Raw genomic sequence first — 22,480 nt, 5'->3', positions numbered from 1 at the left:
TAAAATGAGAAACTAAGCATACCAGAATAAAACAAAACGAGGTAAACAAATACCACAAATAAAACTTATTTAGGGCCAAATAACCAACTGCTATTGTAGCCAATAAAGATTTGCTTGCATTCTTCCTATCTGGGATTTACCAGGCTTCAGGCTTAGGTCCCATCTAAGCCCCTCTCTGACTATTTCTTAGCTATTACACTGGCAGTGCAAAGAACAGAACAACTCAAGGGAGTTGAAAGTTTACCATGTACTATGTCTTACCCTCTCAGTCACAAAACCTCTAGTTGGACAGGCAGAAACGCTATGCTGACCTCCTCTAACAGACTTTTTTCTGATGCACAAATACCTTCAGCTAAAGGTAAATACAACTGAGGCAAAATTTTAAAAGTAGTGGAAGGTAGAAAAGAGCCCTACTTCTATTAAATTAGCTGTTTGGCCTTTGGCAAATATTTAACTCTCTGGGCCTTAGTTTCCCCATCTGTAAAAACAGGGAGGTTAGAGGTGATAAGCCAACAGAGGAACAGAGCTTATGGAAATTATATCATTGCTTTATAATTTTTAGTTCATATATATGAGGGCACTTTCAAAAATATTATTGAAGCCTTTCACTTCCTGATATGAATGCAATAGAATATAAACCACCACATAAATATTTCTGCCTCCCTCCCTGAAAAAAAGTCAAACTTTAATCTAGTTAATCATCTACACTTAACTATCAGTTACAGGAAATATACATGATAGAATAGGTTGAGTGACAGTATGAGGATGAAATCAGCCAAATCCAGAATATGGGAATTTCAACTGCACAGATGACCCAATCTTTACAACAAATAAATGCCAAAGAAAAAAAGGAGAGGAGAGCCTATTATATATTAAATAAAGAGACATAAGAAATATCAATCAAATGAAATGTATGGACATAGTTTAGATTCTAATTCAAAGAAACAAGTGTAAAAAATCATCTTTTTGAGAAAATTAGAAAAATTCGAACACTGGATATTAGATGAAATACTACGATAGCCAAGATTTGCTTTAAAATAATTCTCGCTGAGAGTGGGGTGGAGTGATGAAGTATGTTTATGTGGTGGGGGCAAGGGGGCGGGAGTTGGGGGGTGAAAGCAATAGAAACAAAATTGGCCAAATATTGATAATGGTTGAAACTAGGAGTTGGGTTGTTGGGTTCATTTTACTATCCTCAACTTTGAAATTTTCATAATAGTAAGAAAAGTATGACTTTCAAATCTATTAACTTATGTACATGTTACCTGACATATCACTAGTCCTTGTTGAAGAAACGGAATTCTCTGAGCAAGTACAAAAGGACAAAAAATATAGTCATTAAAGGCACAATTATCTAACAAGTGATGCATTCTTTACCTATTAAGAAAATAAACCACTGAAACTTTAAAATTAATACCCTCAATCAGCTTCAACAATTATCAGTTCATGGCCCATCTTTTTTCATCTAAAACCCCATCCAAGATACCCCAAAAGCCCTGGTCCTATATTAGAAATGGCTTTTTAAAAAGGCTCTAATGAGCCTTGAGACTTTGATTTTTATTGAGTTGCCTTGAAAGGAATTTTGTTTGAGTCTCTGGAGCAACAATCATTTCCTATGCTTAAATACACTTAGTCAGCTCTACTCCCCACATTTGACAGGTTCAAAATCATGCACGTAATGACTGAAAAATAATTATACGTATCATTTAAAACAAAAAATTTTCAATTATTGTCAGATATCAAGATTTATTATAAAACCATAATAATTAAGACAATGTGATGTTTGTCTAGAGGTAGACAAAAATCCATAGTTACAACAGAATAGAGCCCAGAAAGAAAACCTCATGGTATGCAGACTTGATGGATGACAGAGCTGCCATTGTTGATCAGCTGGGGAAAAAAAAGAGTATTCAAAAAATAGGCTGGGACAACTGTTATTAATATGGGAAAATGAAATTATTCATCTACCTCAAACCAAACATTAAAAAAAATCAACTCCAGGTAGATTAAGGATTTAAATGTAAAACATTCAGAAAAAAATATGAGTCTACCTTCTTTCACTATAGCGGCTTGGAAGAACTGCTTAAATAGACATAAAAGAGGACAGGCCATTAAAGGATAAATCTTACTTTCATTAAAGTTAACTCCTACCCATCAGTAAGAAAAAAACAAATAGCACAACTGAAAAGCAGACAAAGATATAATAGTCATTTTATTGATATAGAAACAAGAAACATATAGTTATTTAACTCTCAGTTATCAGGAAAATGCAACTAAAACGACCAGATTCCACTCCTCTCCAACCAGACTGGAAAAAGTCAAGTCTTACAGTATCAGGTTTGCGCAAGGATGTAGAACAAGATTTCTCATACACTGCCAGTAGGATTGTAAATTGACCCAACCACTTTAGAAAAATATCAGCAATACTAATTAAGTTGAACATGTGCATAATTCTACCATCTAGCAATTCTAACTGTTATTAGTTTGATAGGGCTGCCATAACAAAAATACTGTAGACTTGGTCACTTAAACAACAGAAATTTATTTTCTGTTTTGGAGGCCAGAAGTCCAGGAGCAAGGTGTGGGCAGGCTTGGTTTCTTCTGAGGCCCCTCCACTTGGCTTACAGATGTCCTCTTGCAGACATCCTCACACAGCCTTCCCTCTTTGCATGTACACGTGCAGTGTGTCTCTGTATATCCTAATTTCCTCTTCTTATAAAGACACCAGTCAGATTGGATTACTGCTTCCCCTATAGGCCTCATTTTAACTTAATTACTTCTTTAAAGGCCCTATCTCCAAACGCAGTCACATTCTGAGGTATTGTGAGTTATGGACTCAACATATGAATTTTGAGGAAACACAATTCAGTCCATAAAACTACCTCTAGGCATATTAGCCAGAGAAACTTTTGCACACATCTGAAAATGCTGATAACAGTTGAGCTGACAATAGTAAACAGATAATGGATAACTCTAGTGTGCTGTATTTCTAAAACAAAATACTATATACTAGTGAAAAAGAATGAACTATGGCTACATGCATAAATTTGGATTACTCTTAGAAACTGTTAAATGGAAAAAAATTAGTTACAAAAGTATACATGCAATATAACTCCATTTATATGAAGGTAAAAAAGGCAAAGATACATTGCATATTTTTGGGATACATCTAGGTAGCCTTATAATAAAGTAAACTCTAAAGAAAAGCAAGGTAATGAGTAACAATGAGTAACAAAATTCAGGATAGTGGTTTCCTGTAGGAAGGAAGGAGGGGGAATACATTCAGAAAGTGACAAGGGAGACTTAAATAGCTATCTTAAACATTCTATTTCTTAATTAGATGTAGGCTACATGTGTTCATTTTATTATTCTTTTGTGGTATAATAAAAAACATATTTGATCTTTGTCCCTGATTCCTGGTACAGAGCTCCTTAACCCTTGGAATTTCCTGAGTGATAGGAGTGTCTTTTGTTATTCAAGAGTCCCTTTCAACCATACCCGAGTTTATGCTAATTAAGTGACTCCTGCTGGGTTGGGAGCCCTAGATAGCTTCAGGATGGAAGCTGGTCACCATAAAAACTAGGCAGGTGACTATAGGGCTGAAACTTTCAGGCTCATCCCCTGAATTCCAGGGAGGGGAGAAGGACTAGAGATTGAGTTCAATCAAATAGCCAATGATTTAACCAATCATGCCTACTCAGTGAAATCCCATAAAAAACCCTGAAACAAACAGGCTCAGGAAGGTTTCAGGTTGATGAAGACATCAATGTACTGGATAACATATCCAGACAGGCCATGGATGCTCCGCACTCCCTGCTCCTCATATTTTGCCATATCTATCTCTTCCTCTTCGATGTTCCTCAGTTGCATCCTTTATAATAAAACTTTAACAGTAAGTATAGCACTTCCCTGAGTTGTATCAGTCAGTCTAGAGAATTATCACACCAGAGGGGAATCCTGGAATTTCCAGTCTGGGTAGAAGTACAGGTAGCTTAGGGATGCCCAAAACCTCTGAAGAGGGGGGCAGTCTTGTGGGACTGAGCCCTCCTTGACCTATGGGTCTGCTCTAACTCTGGGTAGTTGAATTATAGGACACCCAGTTGGTGTCAGAGAACTGCTGTTGGAACTACATATCTTTAAATTGGGTGTGTGTTTGTGTACCATATCTCTTCTCTCACTATATATTATATATTCAATAAGGGAAAATTCAACTACTATGCATTTAAAATCAAAGAAACAAAAACTATGAAGTTGCACATACCTTTAACCATGCGGCAGTCATACCTAGAGGTCTTAAGTCTCGAAAGAGCCAGGATTGCCTATATTCTCATATTTGGAATTTTATCTTTCAGTATAAAAAGGAGGGCTTCATTAATTTTATATACAAAATATTATCAGTCTGGGCATTTTCCAGCATATTTCCCAAGAACTTATTTAGAATCTGGCATAATAAAAATCGAATTTCATTGTTATTTGCCTCAGTCCTGAAAAAAAAAAAGATCAAACTTATTCCCAGGTGGCATTATAATGACAACCACTTGATTTCCCCACATTCAGAATTCAAGACTTTAATAACGCATAAGGAAGAAACAATGCATGCAAAAAAGAGAGAAGTTATGATGATAATTTCATACAGAGGTATACTAAATATACATTTAATATAGTCTCAAAATAATCCTTATCTGAAACATTTGCCAAATAACAAGAATGCAATAATTTTTGGAGCAAAAAAATGGTCTTCAGCACTCATTTAAATATATTTACCTGAAACTGTTTCTTAAATTTTTTTAATTGAAGCCAGCATTATCTAAGAAATCAGCTTCTAGTCGTAATCGTATTTTATCCTATATAAAAAGATAATATTTATAAGGTCACTTTGATAGGACATAAATATGTGTGTGTGTATATATATATATTATAAATTTATTTATTTATATCACATATATATCTAGACCCCTAGCTGTTTTTTCTCTAAATTACACAAGTCCTTAATGCTTCAATCCAGTAATTTTCAATGATACACACACTCACTATGAATGCTAACAAAAATTGGCAAAACTTCCAAAGTACTTTCAAGAACAAAGTAAAATAATTAAAATAACTTGAAATGTCATTGTCTTCATCTTTCTTCCGTTTGACTAAACGAAGTAACAAACTGCTGCAAATTCTATTTCCCACTTTGCTGCAGGTTCATATTTACAGACCATCCTAGCATATTAAAAGCATGAACAAATGCCTCCTGAAAAAATGTTTTCTTGACATCCAGAAATACAAAACAAATCCTTCACAAACTACATTGATAAAAGTCTTTATCCCCAGCATTAACCTGACTCTCAAAAATATGAATTGCTCATCAAACTAAAATCTTTACTCTTTAATAACTGTTAATTGTCCATTCAGAAGAAGAAATAATTGAGGAAAATAGACTTGAGTAATCATTTACCTATGTCTCTCTTGTTTTTGAGTTACTTCTCTCATGGAGCAAGGCAAACCCATGGAGCAAGGCAACACAGATTTTGATCACAAAAGATTCTTTTGCTCTTCTACAAATCCTTGAATCTATTTAGAAAAATGTATCAAAGGTACTGTTCAATAAAAAGAAAAAAAACAAAAAACCCCACTGGTCTCAATTCAATACTGCCTTTTATAAGGCTTCCCTATCACATGCAATTTCTTTTTGATATGTATGTTATCATTCTAAGTCATATTCCCTAATTGTTCAAAATTTTACTTACAAATTTTGTCTATCAAAAAACATGCCCCCAATTATATTGTAGCCAGCCCTGGTGATCTAGTGGTTAAGACTCAGCACTCTCACCGCTTTGGCCAGGGTTCATTTCCCAGGCAGGGAACCACACCACCCATCTGTCCGTTGTCAGACTGTGGCAGCTGCATGTTGCTGTGATGCTGAAAGCTATGTCACCAGTATTTCAAACACCAGAAGGGTCACCCATGGTGAACAGGCTTCAGTGGAGCTTCCAGACTAAGACAGACTAGGAAGAAAGACCTGGCCACCCATTTCCAAGGAAACTGGACATGAAGACGCTATGAATAGCAGGGGAGCATTGCCTGATACAGCACCAGAAGGTGAGAGGATGGCTCAAAAAGACGGGACAGGGTTCAGCTTTGCTGTCCACAGGGTCACTAGGAGTCGGAATCCACTGGATCACACCAACAACAAAATTATATTCTAGTTCTTCCCAATCCCCCTCAAAAAGAAGCAATCTCTCTCATACTCTCCCATCTGCTGATGGGAGCATACAATGGACCACTCTACGAAGGGCAACTGTCAATATTTATCACATATGCAAATACATTTCCTCTTTGATCCAGCAATTCTCTGCAGAGACTCTGGCAGTTGCCTTTGCCAACGGAGGAAATGCCATGTATTCACTAAAGCACTGCTCCTAATATCTCAGAACTGGACATAACACGTGTCCATCCAGATGGTACTGGCTATAAATTGGAATATATCTGCAACATGGGCTATATGACAGCTTAAAAATAAAGACTGAGGAAGTTTAATTAAATAGGGATAAGGAGGACTATCTGGAATATATTGTTAAGTGAAAAAAGCCAAGTGCAGGACAATGCGGGGAGTACCGAAGGAGGAGCGCGCGCGAGAGGAGGTGCCCTCGCCCGTGTGCGCGCAGAAGGCTGGAAGGATAAGGTCCCGCGGCGACCCGGAGGCCCGGCGCCCACAGGCCCGGGAGCGGGCTTCCCAGCGCGCGGCTGTTGATGGAGCTGGGCTGAGCCACGCGAAAGAAACATTTATTCACCCAAAAACAGTTTAAGGGGGTCAGGGGCCCAAGCAAAGTGTTTTCAAAAACCTGCCTTTGTGTAAACCTGCAAGTAAAAACAGTAGTGGCCCGAGGCTGGCGAAGTGGCGGGACCTCGTAGAGCGGAAATGAAAACTTGTACGCCTGACTGCGGTCTATTTCGTAAATCATAGAATCAAAGGCAATAAACATATCTGCCTTAAACAGCTGGTTTGTAACAGAGAGGCACTTACTTACATTGACTTATTTTGTTAATAATTAAGTGTTTTGCGAAACTCATGATAGGGCAGGAATATAAATATAGATATTTAATGTACCTTAAGCCTATTTAATCAGATGCAGATTTATGTTGAAAATCAGTGAACTGTTATCCGAGACACAAGACTCCTATGGTTATTAAACACAATTATTTCCCTAAAAAAGTAAACAAAGTAAAATGACAGCAAGGGTCAAAGCTCTCACTCTCTTACACACACTGTCAGCTGCCACCCGGTGCGCCCGCGGGTGGACCGGACCCGGGCCGTGGGTGCGGCTCAGCGCCCTCACCAGCTTCGCCTGGTTCTGGTGCGGCTGCTGCGCCAGCTGAAAGGCCTCCTTAATCGGCAGCAGCCTCTTCTCCACCTCCATGGCGCCGGGACCCCGCGGGCACGAGCCCCGTCCGCGTGCGGCCGCCGCAGCCGGACCCACCACCGGCCGAGTCTCCACAGAACCGCCTCAGCCTCCTATCAGCCGGCCGCTGGACGCCCAGGGCGCGGTTACCGCCCCAGCGTTCAAAAATCTCCCGCGGGTGAAGGAAACACCGCGAGACGGCCGTGGGAGAGTCTGGGAGCAAAGTGGAACCCGCGCCGGTTTCGCGCATGCGCAGAGGGCCGAGCCAGCCCTTTTCCGGTGAAAAGTGGGATTTGCGTGGGTGCTGAGATTAGGCCGGAAGTGGTTTGGGTAGGGAATGTGGGGCGAGCTGGACCGCTGCTCGACCGGCTAGACGCGAGGCTCGTGCGCTGGGCTGGAGGTGAGAAGGAAAACAGGCAATCTCTAATGAAAGTGAACCAGAGTCCGCTAAAGGGAGACATTCCGGGGTTCGTTCAGGGGACGCACATTGTGGTTTTGCTCAGGGGACGCATTGAGGTCTCTTGGGGGAAGGGGGCAACAATCTGGATCTGAAGGGAGATATTCTGGGGTCAGCTGAAAGGGTCAGGCTGAAGTTCTTAAAAGGCCTAGTTGGGTACCGAGAGGACTGGAGGGAACACTCAGGAATCTCCTGGGAAGAGAGTTACATTCTAATCTACCTAAAGCTCCTGTCTGGAAGTTCCTACTCTTAAGGCTTGGTGTACTAATGTGTGCATAACGACAGAACGGGAAACAAAGGGGAGTACAAGAGATGGAAGGTAACTTTAAGTTATTGGTTATGAGACAGATTGGCAGTGCTATTAGGAAGGAATCAAGCGTTATACATCCTTTTGAAAAATTGAATATTGTAGACAGACAAAAGGTAGAAATAAAACTATAACAAATGCATGTGTACTCCCCACTCAACTGGAGACATAAATTATTATGTAAGTAATTGAAGTCCTTTGTCTGCATCACCCTATCCCATTCTGTTCCCTCTTGCCCAGGGTAACCACTGTCCCAAACACCTTTATGTTTTAATTTTTAATTACATATATAGTGCTGTCTTGCATAATTTTAACACTCAGTGACATATAAGTCCTTTTGCAGCTTTCTTTTACTTAATGCTTTTTAAGATTTGTCAGTGATATGTAACTCTAGTTTATTCATTGTAACAGCTGCAGAGGTATTCCTTTATATGAGTATATCACTATTTATCTGTTTTCTTGTTTTGAATTCCCAGCATCGAACACATTTTAAGTACTTAAATATTAGTTGAATGGATAAATGCTGCAGCATTTGAGCTAAATCATAAAAAACGAATAGGATTTCAAACGACTTGAGGCAAGAAGAGAATTCCAGGCAAAGGGAATACTAGTCAGAACAAAAGCAGAAGTGTGAAAGTGCATGAGATATTTCAAGAACTCACAGTCTTAGAGCTTAATGTGTAGAACTGTATGGAGATATGTGATGCAGGAGAAACCTAGAAAGATAGATTGAGGCTTAGATTTAAAGGATATTATCCCGAGGAGATTACACTAGCTCAGAGCCATTAGAGGTTTTTGAATTATAAGGAAATTGATCAGAGCTGTATTTTTACAAGATAATATTCATAGCACCATGGATATATGTCTAAGAAGTAAGAATTAGTGGCAGGGAATTAAAGACCACCTATCAAGGATCATAATGATAATGATCATTGCATTAAGCACTTAAGACAATTGTGCAGACTTGCTTAAAATCCTGAAACATTTTCCTAGTCCAGTCATCATACCACTTTCCTAGACAACCATTGCAAACCTTCTGTCAAACTTGCAACATTTTCTACTGCTCCCTCCCATTTCGCTGATACGCTGCATCCTATTTCAATTAGAAAAGGACTTCTCCATGCTTTCATCCCCACATCTGCCAGGTCACACACTACCTCTACTGTTACTGTAGGTGAATCGTCTGATTTAGGAAAGAGAGTAAACCCTTAAAGAATGCTTTTTGAATGCAACAGTCTGAAGCATAGCCTATTGCAAACTCCCAAGGAAGATTGGATTGAAAGGGGAATAGTAAAAATATAAAAGAACGAAATGATTAAAAGCCAATTGTTTTTATCTAAAAGAATAAATGATAACCCATACATATGGTAATATAAATGAGATATTAGTTTTTTTATGTGAGTTTCTTATTTTTAGGTAGATTTAGGTGTTAAGCTTTATAAGCTAAATCTAAATATAGTTTACATTTATGTTTTTATGGGACCATTGTTTCTACTGCTTACCATTATAAGCAGTTTCTTTTGAAATAGGATATGTTTGATGATCCTGTTTTAAAGAATGTTTTCCTTGCCTTTGTCTTACATATTACCAAATTGTCCAAATATAGTTTGGTAATTTATTTTTCGTTGACTGATAAAAATAGAAGGTATGTTGAACAGTTTACTACAGGTGTCATTCATTCTCTCATTTATTCTTTCAGATACCTTTATTGAGTACCTACATATGACAAACACTATTCTAGGAACAAGTAGATAAAAAGATTCATTGGTGGAAAATCACTAATCTGAAACCATATCACATGACTATATTAATGCACCTTGATATGTAAGAAACTTTCAACTGGAAGTATTTGGTCACCTTAATTGGAATTCTCTCCTAAAGGATGACTAAGCTAGATGCACAACTGACTAAGGAACATTATTGCTCTGAAATGTGGTTATGTATCCCAACAGTCAACCGCAGTGCACACATCTTTAGCATCAGGACACAGATTTATGGATCTCTGAAGTTTGGTCCAGGAGGGATGTGTCCCAGCAGAACCCATCTGGTTTATGGAATCACACTGGTGTTCTTGCTCATGTTATATGTGTATGCTCTGATTTACATGGAGTTCTAGATGAGAATATCTCTGTTTATATTAAAGTTCCAAAACTTAGACCAAAAACTTCAAATTTGAATTTATTCCCCCAAACTCCTGCAACTTCCCATTAAGGCACCTTTCAGAGACATAGGTAAAGAAAAGAGAGGACAAACAAGATTTTGGAGCATGTTTTGTTTAGCATCGTTTTTATTTAGCTGTATGAGGTAAATATCCGTAAAATATCTGGAGAGAGGTGACATACAGCATAAAGTTCTAGTGGTTTGAGATTTCTTTGGGGGGAGGAGGAGTATTAAAAACAAGTGAGCATCCTTATTGGAACTTCTAACTATGAGAAGAAGAGGGTCGATAATTGTTCACATTCACCTATTAAGGGCAGCTGTATATATGAGTCAGATTGCTTCAAGCCTCCTGTGATTTGCCCTCCAGTTGTCTTGAAGCAGTAAGAGAGCTAGACGCAGGTGCTTTTCGAACAGTTTAGTTCTGGTTTATTATATTGATTATGTACATCATGCTCTGACATCCAAGAGGCATCTGCCATAAACTTTTTAGTACTGCTAATCTACCTTGGCAGACAGGACCTAAGACCTCCATAGAAAAGCCTTTTGCCTCTTTCAGACCAAGATAAAATATTTGGAACGTGTCATCTTTCAAGGAAACAGCTAACCAAAATTAAGTCAAAGGCATTTACCAGGACCCAAATTCTCTTTGAGGCACACCTTTTTAAGTATAACCAGGTACCATATACAGTAGCTCTCTAGCTACTTGGCAATAACGAATTTATAATAACTAAGCAAGTTGATATTTTCAAGGCCATCCTAAGGCAACCAATATCTAATATTGCCACCACCCTAATAAATAAACCCTGACCTCTGCCCCTATTTGTAGGTCTTCTGGATGACACCAACTGTTTATTTTACTATAAATAGAAAACTATGCCAACAGAGTGCTAGCCTGGAGACAAGGTGATACATTTTGCTCTATTACGTGTTACAACTTTATTCTACTCCCTTTAGCAACAGCTCTTTTCTCAGATGGCTTCTGCTACCACCTTCCCAGCACCCTCCTGAAGCTGCATTCCAACATCGTTCTAGGATGCCCCTTAACGCTTTCAGTCTCATATAAAAGTTTAGCTCTTAAATTCAGGATTTAACATTTGTCCAGTGCTATGCTGACCAAATCGGAGAGTCTTCTCTTGACAGCTGTCCACATCACTCTTTCTCACCGAATTAAACCAAATCATGTGACCCATCTCAGCAGCCACCTTCACCCCTGCCTGTACCATCAGGTGTATGCCCTCTTCAGTTCTGACTTGATTTTGTTTTCTAACAATTTGTATCAGAGAGACCAACAAGGTAACTGAGTAGCAGTCTAGGTCATCACAACCGTGAGATCCTAGAGCAGTCCCTTTGGCATTGTTTGAAGTCTGTCAGTATGAATGAGTTACCTTAACAAAAGTTGGCACCATTGCAGAAAAAAAAATGGACAATTATACTTTGTCTGTATAGCGTAATCTGTGCCCACAATTTTGGCATGCTCCAGCAACAAAAAGATACATAACCTTTGCTGGGGTCCTCATTAAAAATGCACTGTACATACAACCTGGCAGTCAGGCTCCTTAGTCTTTACCCAAAGGAGTTGAAAACTTACCAAACTTGCACAAAAAACTGCAACCGATGTTTAAAGCAGCTTTGTTCATAATTGCCAGACTTTGGAAGCAACCAAGATGTCTTTCTTTAGGTGAATTGCTAAGTAAACTGTGTTATATCCGGACAATGGAATATTGTTCAGTGCTAAAAAGAAATGAACTATCAAGCCATGAGAATACATGGAGGAACCTTAAATGCATATTACTAAGTGAAAGAAGCCAATCTGAAAAGGCTACACACTGAATGATTCCAACTATATGACATCCTAGAAAAAGCAAAACTGTGGAGACAGTCAAAAAAAAACAGTGATTGCCCAGGATTGGGGCAGAGTGAGGGAGGGATGAACAGGTGGAGCGCAGGATTTTTAGGGCAGTGAAAATACTCTGTATGATACCATAATGGTGGATGCATGTTATTATACATTTGTCAAAACCCATAGAATGTGCAACACCAAGAGTGAACTCTCGTGTAAATTACGGACTTTGGGTCATTATGATGTGTCAGTGTGGGTTTATCAACTGTAACAAATGTACCACTCTGGTGGGGGATGTTGATAATGGGGAAGACTATGCATATATGGGGGCAGGGAGTATATGAGAAATCTCTACCTTCTACTCAGTTTTGCTGTGAACCTAAAATTGCTCTTAGAAGAATAAAATCTATTAATTTTTTTAAATGCATTGTACATGACATACTGTAACTCCCCTTCAAGTTTACTGTTGTTAAGAATAAAGTCCCTGTAGATATAATTAAGGAAGTCTCACAGAAGAATATCACCAGGGCTATAACTGTCTCCCTCCTGGCAACATCTTTTTGTTTCAAGGTTACCATCCCTATGATGCTTTATTATTAAAAGATCAGGCACCCACATAAATACAATGGCAACAGGCTGATGAACATTGATGGCATTCAGATCATTTGTAGCACGTTTTTGAGTGCTGCCTGGTATTCCTGAAACTTATACTTTGCTGTGTATTGTACCATACTCTGTTTCACTCATAGGTGAAGGATGGGTGATATCTAGAATGAAAAATACTTAGTTTCGGGGCTGGCCCCGTGGCCGAGTGGTTAAGTTTGCGCGCTCCGCTGCAGGCGGCCCAGTGTTTCGTTGGTTCGAATCCTGGGCGCGGACATGGCACTGCTCATCAGACCACGCTGAGGCAGCGTCCCACATGCCACAACTAGAAGAACCCACAACGAAGAATACACAACTATGTACCGGGGGGGCTTTGGGGAGAAAAAGGAAAAAATAAAATCTTTAAAAAAAAAAAAATACTTAGTTTGTCTCTAAAACTGGGGGATTCCAATCTTTCTCTCAAGTGATAGGGGGAATCTATTCACCGGGCAAGTAATAAAAGTAATCTCAACATACGCGTGTTTCAGCTTTAACACTATGACTTCCTAGAGGAACTCATGGCATGCAAAATTTATACTAAAAAATAACAGACCTTATGGGGAAAGTAGGATTAGGGCCAAACTATGCTACTTTGTAACAAGGCAATAACAAAATAAAAATGATTTTAAATATACCAGGAATTTGTTTTAATCAGGTATGATAAGATACACAGACACAGAAATGGCCATCATGAAGTAGAAAGTTTTTATACTCACAGATCCCTAGAAACAGGAGGCAGAGCATGCCATTCCTCGTGGGGGGTGGGGGTGGGTTTGGGGCACCAGGATTGGTCAGGAGGCAGAGGGAGTGGAAGGGGGACTGCAGAAAAGCCTGTATTATAGTTTTTTACGGAGGGAATGGGTGAGGCAGGGTAAGCAGGTTTGGGATTGGCTTCTTGAATAATTTCAGCAGGCTCTAAGGCATGAGGGCTGTCCCTAGTTGCCTGGTACCTGGCCCTGGGGTGAGCAGAGCAGGAGAATATTGGTGGAGTATAAGAGCCTGATGAGGGTGGGTAGTACTGGTAGTGTGGGCTCTGAATTGGTTAGTTTGCACATGAAAGTTGTGTACCTAGGTTGAGCTGTTTGCTCTCCCTAGGAATTAACTAACCCTGGGAGGATCAGTCCCTCCCTGATTAGTGAGAACCCAGATGCCAGAGCACCAAGAATACAGAAAATAAGAAAATATTGTTAATGCAAACAATCCTAATAGAAATATTAACGCTAAGACATTGAATTTGTAATAAAAAACACTATAGTAAATATGACTTTACCCCTCCCCCCAACAAGTGACATAAGTTGATGGAAAGGCATGTAAGGAAATGCTGTGTTACAGTGATAAGACCCAAATACGCTAAGATCAAAGAGAGCAGTGCAGTAAGTAGTTCCAAGATGGACAAGGCCAAATTTTACTAAGAGGAAGTCTATATGGTGAATGAGCTACTCCTCCATGACTTGCTGTATTCAATTTTGTCAACGTACTTTGCAACTCCTGACGCCAACTTCCAGGTTTTACTGACATCATTTTTCCTATTTACCAATCTTGGCTGAGGTGCTTTGCCTTACGGAAATAGCCCTAACCCTATATAGCACAGTGATGAGAAGAGCTCCAGGCTTTTTCCTTAAGCACCCATGACCTTGGATATCCAAAGGTCTCCATAGCTGGCAGTAATATTGCTCTGTATTGTGATGTGTTAATGTCATGTCTCTGGTTTTATTCCCAGGTCAAGGATGCATTCCAAGAAAGTTCTAAAAATATTACCAGCTCCAACCTGTTAGTTCACCTAGCCATGGAAAATTTCATTGGATCCTCACTAGATCAGACCATAACTGGCACTTTTAAAAACTCTTCCCATCAAAAAGTATCAGGAATGAAAATCTAAGATATATACCTGCTACTTCAAGACAGTTCTTGTACCAGCCAACAGTCTAGCAGATAAGCTAGTTTCTTTGATCATCAAGCAGACATACTCAAGCTACCAGCACAACAGAGGAAAATGTCTCTATATCAATGTTTTTCATATTAGGTATGACACAGTGGTAGGTCATGAAATCAATTCTGTGAGTCACAATGAACATTTTTTTAAAAAGAAATAAAATATATCAGGATGCTTTGCATGAATCCTTTGCCAGAATTGTGCACATTGCAAGGACTACTAAGGTCAGTTTCAGTATGTGAAAAGATAGTTCATGTAGGGGATATGATGAATAGAATGTATATTGGCCAAGAAATGGTTTTTCAATCATTTGTCCACTGGTATCTTGTTTGGTTTTCATAATAACAATGTTGATGTGCAGTCTAATTTATGTTGCCATGACCTGCAACTAGAAGTGAAGTCTGATGTTCAACCAAGATGCAGTTACAAACTACATTTTTTGGAAAGATGTTATCTAGGCTATAGATATATGTATATATTTGAGTTAGTGGCAATTACAACATTTTAATCAAAATTACTTTTAAAATGGATCATTTCGTTTTTAAAAGAAAAAGGATTAATGAAGTGAAATATGCAGAAGCATGTTCAAGTTCAACTGTTGGATCTGGCAGTGTGAATAGTGACAGTATTGAGAAAAATATTGACTCTAATCTGCAAACTTCAACTTTGTTTGAGCCACATTTCAAAAAGAAAAAAGTAAGTGCAAGACGTTATAATGAAGATTATTTAAAATATGGTTTTATCAAATGTGAAAAACCCTTTGAAAAGGACAGACCTCAGTGTGTTATTTGTAATAATATTCTTGCAAATGAAAGCTTAAAACCTTCAAAATTAAAAAGGCATTTAGAAACTCAGCATGCTGAACTTATTGATAAGCCTCTTGAATATTTTCAAAGAAAGAAAAAAGATGTAAAGTTATCAACACAATTTCTTAGTTCTACTACTGTTAGCGAAAAAGCCTTATTGTCATCATATTTAGTTGCGTATCGTGTGGCAAAAGAGAAAATGGCTCACACAGCTGCTGAAAAAATTATTCTTCCAGCATGTTTGGATATGGTGCGTACAATTTTTGATGATAAATCAGCTGATAAATTAAAAACTATACCTAGTGATAACACAATATCTCTTCGAATTTGTACTATTGCAGAACATTTAGAAACAATGCTTATTACTCGCTTACAGTCTGGTGTAGATTTTGCGATCCAGCTTGATGAAAGCACTGATATTGGAAGCTGCATGACACTTTTAGTTTATGTCAGATATGTATGGCAAGATGATTTTATGGAGGATTTTTTGTGTTGTTTAAATTTAACCTCACACCTAAGTGGATTAAATATTTTTACAGAATTAGAAAAGTGCATTGTTGGTCAATATAAATTAAACTGGAAAAACTGCAAAGGAATTACAAGTGATGGAACAGCAAACATAACTGGAAAACATAGCAGAGTAGTTAAAAAATTGCTAGAAGTTACTAATAATGGAGCTGTGTGGAATCATTGTTTTATACATCGTGAAGCGTTAGCATCCAGGGAAATTCCACAGAATCTCATGGAAGTATTGAAAAATGCAGTAAAAGTTGTTAATTTTATTAAAGGAAGCTCACTAAATAGCCGACTTCTTGAAATATTTTGTTCAGAGATTGGAACTAACCATGCCCACTTACTGTATCATACCAAAGTTCGTTGGTTGTCTCATGGGAAGATACTAAGCAGGGTTTATGAATTCAGGAATGAAATTCACATTTTTCTCATTGAAAAAAAATCTCATTTGGCAAGTATTTTTGAAGATGATATTTGGGTAACAAAATTGGCATATTTAACTGATATTTTTGGTATTCTGAATGAACTGAGTTTAAAACTACAGGGGAAAAGCAGTGATATATTTGAACATGTCGAACGTATCCAAGGATTCCGAAAGACATTATTGTTATGGGAAGCAAGGCTTAAAAGCAATCATCCTAGCTACTACATGTTTCCAAGATTTTTGCAACATATTGAAGAGAATATTATTAATGAAAACATTTTGAAAGAAATAAAGTTAGAGATCTTGTTGCATCTCACTTCTCTATCCCAAACTTTTAATCATTTCTTTCCAGAAGAGAAATTTGAAACATTAAGGGGAAACTGTTGGGTAAAAGATCCATTTGCTTTTCGAAACCCAGAATCAATAGTTGAGTTAAACTTGGTGCCTGAAGAAGAGAATGAGTTATTGCAGCTTAGTTCTTCATATACATTGAAGAATGATTATGAAACACTAAGTTTATCGGCGTTTTGGATTAAGATAAAGGAAGACTTTCCTTTGCTAAGTAGAAAGAGTGTCCTGCTATTATTACCATTCACAACAACTAGTTTGTGTGAACTAGGGTTTTCAGTCTTAACCAAGTTAAAAACAAAGGAAAGAAATGGATTGAATGGAACAGCAGATATGCGGGTAGCATTGTCCTCCTGTGTTCCAGACTGGAATGAACTTATAAACAGGCAGGCACACCCATCACATTAAATAATTCTTACCTGATTTTTGTTTTTGTGTTTCTTATTTTGTGATGTTTTTCTATGTCATGTTTAAATGTAAATAAAACATTGTAATGTGATAATTTTGGTATGTTCTTATTTTTGTTATCTTTAAACATTAATAAAATCATAATGTATTTTTGTGTCCATTGAGCTAAAATTTAGTGAACTTCTATTAGAGGGCAGGAGCTGTTGTAGAGACATTTGGGATACAAAATGAAGAAAAAGATTATTCTCTAGTGGAGCTTATGTTCTGGCAAAGAGAGAGAGACAGTATACATAATAAATAAGCTTTATAATATTTAGAAGATAATAAGTGCTATAGAAAGAGTCATAAGAAAGGAGGTTAGAGATCTATTTGGGGATCAAATCATAAAGGGTCCTGTGACCATTATAGGGCCACTGGGTTTTTGTCAGTGAAATGGAGAGCAATTGAAGGGTTATGAAGAGGAGAGATGTGATCTGAACCAGGTTTTAAAAGACTGCTATTTTGAGAATAGATTGAATTAAATGTTAACTTCCCTAAAGAAGTCTTTCCTAACCACCTTAGTTGGTACATCCTCCATTGTTCTTCCTTTTCTCTCTTTGTACTATATAATTTAAAATATTTTTTATTTATTTGATTACTAGTTCTGTCAATCTGATGCCCTGGAATGAATGCTCCCTAGGAGCAGAGGTCATGTCCATCTTGCATGATACACAGTAAGGGGGTATTTCATATATATTTGATGAGGAACAAATGGACCAATGATATATCTGTAACTTGAGGTCATATTCTCAGGAATAATTATTAAGTGTGTAGCAAATTTCTTTGCCTTTTTTTATATTTTAAAATCTGATTTTGTCAGATAATCTCTATAAGCATCCAAAAATGGCATTGATGTTACTTCTCATATTGTTGCTGAAAACTGAATGACTTAGATTGCTTAGTATATCTTCAAACTAATTTCAACTTCTGCCTCTCTACATATTCCGTGATTTCATGGGGCGATGTTTCTTTTGGCATGGTCTTTGTCTAAAATCATATAGGTTAGCAATTCCTTTCCATCAGCCACACTTAGCATTATTGTAATACTTGATTTTTCAGATTTTCTATTCTATTAAAGGTAATAGATTTTCCCTTTTTTGGTGCTTGGAATAAAGTGTTGGAAGACAATTCTGCATGAATAGCTCCCATTTCTGCACTGTCTGGATCCTCTGAATGAAAATATTAGCATCCAAGTTAAGAATACTTGTATAAGGAGACATTCCAGGATAGTGAAGCTAGACACATCTTCCCTAGAGACACCCCAGGGAAGTAAAGATAAAGCCCTCTCCATCTTCTCTCCAGAGACATTTGCTTGTATTCCAGGAATAATGAGTAATCTCTCTGCAGGGGAGGATGGGAAGATGTACCAGCAGCCCCACAAAACCCTAGAGTCTCCTGGGGTGCAACCCACTGGATGCAGAGGTAACACCTGGCTCATATCAATATGCTGTGGGAATTGGGGCCTGGGGAACTGACACACAGTGCTTATCTGGCTGCTTTCTTTTTTTGCTATGAGTAATAAACTGTGTCTGACGCAGAGATCTTGTGTCTTTCTGTCAGTATATGTCACTTCTGCAAAATCCCTCTTACCATGTAAGGCAACATTCACAGGTCCCAGGGTTTAGGACTTGGGCATCTTTGGAGGGGGATTATTATTCAGCCTAACACAGTCCACCCCCTGGTCCTCAAAGACTCACGTCCATCCCACATGAGAAATTCATTCATTCCAAGGTCCCCCAAAGTCTCAGCCCTTTACAGCATCAACTCCAAAATCTCGTCTAAGTCTATCAGCTCAGAAGTCCCAAATCTCACATCTAAATCATCTAAATTTGTATGGGTCAAAATCTTTCTGTCAACCTGTGAACCTAGACAGCAAGCTCTCTGCTCTGAAAATACAGTGGTGGGACAGACATAGGGTAACAGTGACAGCCATTCCCACTCAAAAAGGGAGAAAATGAAAGGCAAAAAGGAGTCACGAGCCAATCACTTTCAAAGTCCACCTGGGTAAACTCCACTACGTTTCAAAGTTTGGGAGTAACTCTTATGTGGCTTCTGCCTTTGCCCTCTGGACCCATGACTCCACTCTGGAACTGTGCCTCCACCCTTGGAGAGCGGCACATGTCTGCCACTGAGTACTTTTTATCAGCCTGTTTTCTGCCTATAGAATTTTGGGAGTCTGACAGCCTTCTTTTATTTTGTCCGCTGTCCTTTTTAGTCCAACTTGACAAAGTTTCGATTGGTATAACATTCTTAAAAACTTTGTGGGTCACAGGGACTCACTCTGCTAGAAAAGAGGCTACTCTCTAGATTTTTCCTGAATAATCTCATCTCTTTTTAGCTTCTGCTGAGATAGCTGACCGTACTCATGCATCACACACTCCTCAAAGAACCCTCTGTGCTTGAATGCTCTACCATTTTGTACTTTCCAAGCACTAGCAAAAGGCTATCCACACTTAAAAGTGCTTAAGATGACAAATTTTATGTATATTTTACCACAATTCTAAAATTTTTTTTAAATTAAAAAAGTCCGACCACATCATTGGCTTTCTTTCGAGAGCATGCTTTCCTGACAGTGGGTCTCTTAGCTTTAGCATCTTCTGCAATCTGGATAGGCTGAGAAATTCCCAAATCATCAAATTCTGGTTTCTTTTTGTAGCAGTTCTCTCATTTTATCTCTTTCACATTTTACTGAAAGCAACAAGACGAACCCAGGTCACACCTTCAATACTTTGCTTGGAAATTTCAACTAAATATCCATGGTTATTGCTTACAAGTTCTATTTTCTATTTAATTATAGGACAATTCATCTAAGCTTTCTACCTTTATGCATATCCCCCTTTCCTCCAGTTTCCAAAAATACGTTCTTTATTTCCTTCTGAATCCTCACCAGCATTGCTTTTAACATCTGTTTTTCTACAAACAGTTTGCTTATGATTTAGGTATTCTTTAAGATTGTGTAGGTTTTCCTTACCATGCTCTTCACTGCCTTCTGAGACCTCACCAGCAGTCTTTAACACCCATATTTCTACTAACAGTCTGTTCAAAGCAATCTAGGCATTTTCTATCACGTTCTTCAAAATTCCTCCAGCCTCTATCCATTACCCAACTCCAAACGACTTCCATATTTTTAGTATTTGTTACAGTAGAGTTGCCATATTTTGGAGCCAAAAAACTTCTTTCTTCAATGACTGAACTCACTTCACCTTTTCCACAATCTCACCTCTTCTTTGAGGTACCCTCCTGCAGATCCTGGCCAAGATTAGCAAAGAGTAATAATCTTGTTCCTGGTTCCAAGCTCAGTCTTGCAACTGAAAAAAAAGGAAGGCAGAAAGGAGGATGCTTCCAGATACCAAAATCTATATTAGTTTCCTATTGCTGCTGTAACAAATTACCAGAAACTTAGTGGCTTAAAACGACACCTAATTTATTATCTTTTGGAAATCAGAAGTCTAATGACAGTCACACTGGACTAAAGTCAAAGTGTTAGCATGGCTTGTTCCTTTTGGAGACTCCAGGGAAGAATCTGTCTCCTTACCTTTCCAAGCTTCTAGCAGCGTCTGCCTGCATTCCCTGTCTTATGGCCCCTTCCTGAATCTTCAAAGCCAGCAACGTAGCACCTTCAAATATTTCTTTGCTTCTATCATCACATTGTTTTCTCTGTGTCACTGATCTGTTTCCCTGATCTAGCTGTTTCCCTTTTATAAGGACCCTCATGATTACATTGGACCCATCCAGACAGTCCATTATAATCTGTCCATCTGAAGATCCTTAACTTAATCACATTTACATAGTCTCTCCTACTATGCAACGGAACATATTCACAGGTTCCAGGGAACTAGGATATGGACATCTTTGTGGGGCTTTTACTCAGCCTTCCATAACAGAAAGTAAACACAAGGAATAAATACCGTGATGGTAACTATTCAAAACAAACATTGAGAGGACACTATGAAACACACTCTTCTAAGATCTTTAAATGCATGACCTTTCTTCAGCCTCTAGCAACCAAGAATTCCAACCAACAAAAGAGACAAAGATTTCAATAAGGAAGTTCAAGAAGTATTGAAAGCTCTTAATGTTCAAGAGATCAAAATTCAAATTAGTATTGTGTTCAAGGTCTTTAAGATATGACCTAACTTTGCTGTCAAGTCTCAACCTCCACCCTCTTCACCAGTCAAACTAAATTTTTTATCTTTTTCAAGAGAAGCTCCATGCTTTTCCATTATTCTTCCTTTGCTCAGGCAATTGGTTCCATCTGAAATCTCTTTTCCCCTAACTCTATACGTCAGCATCCTATTCCTTCTTCTAGAACTACATATAATGGGAATAATAAAGTATGTATTCTTTTAGGTCTAGCTTCTTTCATTCAGTATATATATATATTATATTGTGTATATAATATATATTATATTTTTCAGTATATCAGTACTTTGTTCCTTTGTATTGCCAAGTAGTAGTCCATGGTATGACTATATGACAATTTGATTATTTATTCTTGTTGGACATTTACATTGTTTAGGGGCTATAATGAATTAAGCTGCTATGAGCATTTCATGTATAAATCTTTGGGTAGACATATTTCTATTTTTTCTTTGGTAAATACCTGGTGTGAAAATGTTCTTTGGTGTGGTATCTGCTCAACCATTTTGCTGTCTCAATCTGAGCTTGCTGCTCTTTGACTTGCTTTGAAGTTGTCATACTGGTTGCCTCCTTCCTGTCTCTCCTGAGTTGATGCCCAGTTTCCTGGATTCTCTGTCTTCCTCTTTCTTGTTTTATGGAGCCTATCTCCAATAGCTTCTTGAGAATATGCCATAGCGACTAAATTACTGCAAAAATTGAGGACCTGGCCCTGTAAGTGGAATTCTGTTAATCCTAGCTCTCTAAACTAATTGTCTCTAGGATTTGGGATCCATCAGGAAGTGAGATTGTGACCTCCAAGAAGTTGCTTAATTTCCCTGAGTTTTCTTATCCGTAAAATAAGGATGATAAACTTAACTCAGAGGGATGTTGTGAAAAGTAAACGAAAATTATGCTTTTAGAGTGCCTGGCACATAATAACAGCTCAGTAAATATTAGTGTTTGAGGTTATGATTTCCTGAAAAACAAGTTGGTTAACTTCCCTGAGTTTCCTCATCTGTAAAATGGAGATGAGAAACTTAGCTCAGGGGGATGTTGTGAAAAGTAAATGAAAATTATGCTTTTAGAGTGTGTGGCA

At 38.1% G+C, this 22,480-nt stretch overlaps 1 long non-coding RNA gene and 1 other non-coding gene across 4 annotated transcripts; one reads left to right on the top strand and one right to left on the bottom strand.

Annotated features, from left to right (window-relative positions):
• Nucleotides 1-2,194: 2,194 nt before the first annotated feature.
• Nucleotides 2,195-7,591, bottom strand: LOC139082371 (uncharacterized). Of its 3 annotated transcripts, XR_011538295.1 has the most exons (6): nucleotides 7,326-7,591; nucleotides 7,097-7,193; nucleotides 5,444-5,559; nucleotides 4,765-4,844; nucleotides 4,262-4,484; nucleotides 2,195-3,254 (listed from the first exon to the last, which is right to left on the bottom strand). It is a non-coding gene; the product is annotated as an uncharacterized lncRNA (long non-coding RNA). The 3 variants fall into 3 exon arrangements; XR_011538294.1 differs by lacking the exon at nucleotides 7,097-7,193; XR_011538296.1 differs by lacking the exon at nucleotides 7,097-7,193 and having other exon boundaries at nucleotides 7,250-7,530.
• Nucleotides 7,592-7,638: 47 nt separating this feature from the next.
• LOC103565757 (uncharacterized) lies at nucleotides 7,639-17,320 on the top strand. The gene is made up of 2 exons (XR_011538293.1): nucleotides 7,639-7,788; nucleotides 14,515-17,320. It is a non-coding gene; the product is annotated as an uncharacterized protein (transcript).
• Nucleotides 17,321-22,480: the final 5,160 nt, after the last annotated feature.

Source organism: Equus przewalskii, chromosome 3 (assembly GCF_037783145.1).
Source record: "Equus przewalskii isolate Varuska chromosome 3, EquPr2, whole genome shotgun sequence".
NCBI lineage: Eukaryota > Metazoa > Chordata > Mammalia > Perissodactyla > Equidae > Equus > Equus przewalskii.
The sequence above is the reverse complement of the archived record's forward strand: the minus strand, read 5'-3'. Positions and strand labels throughout refer to the sequence as shown.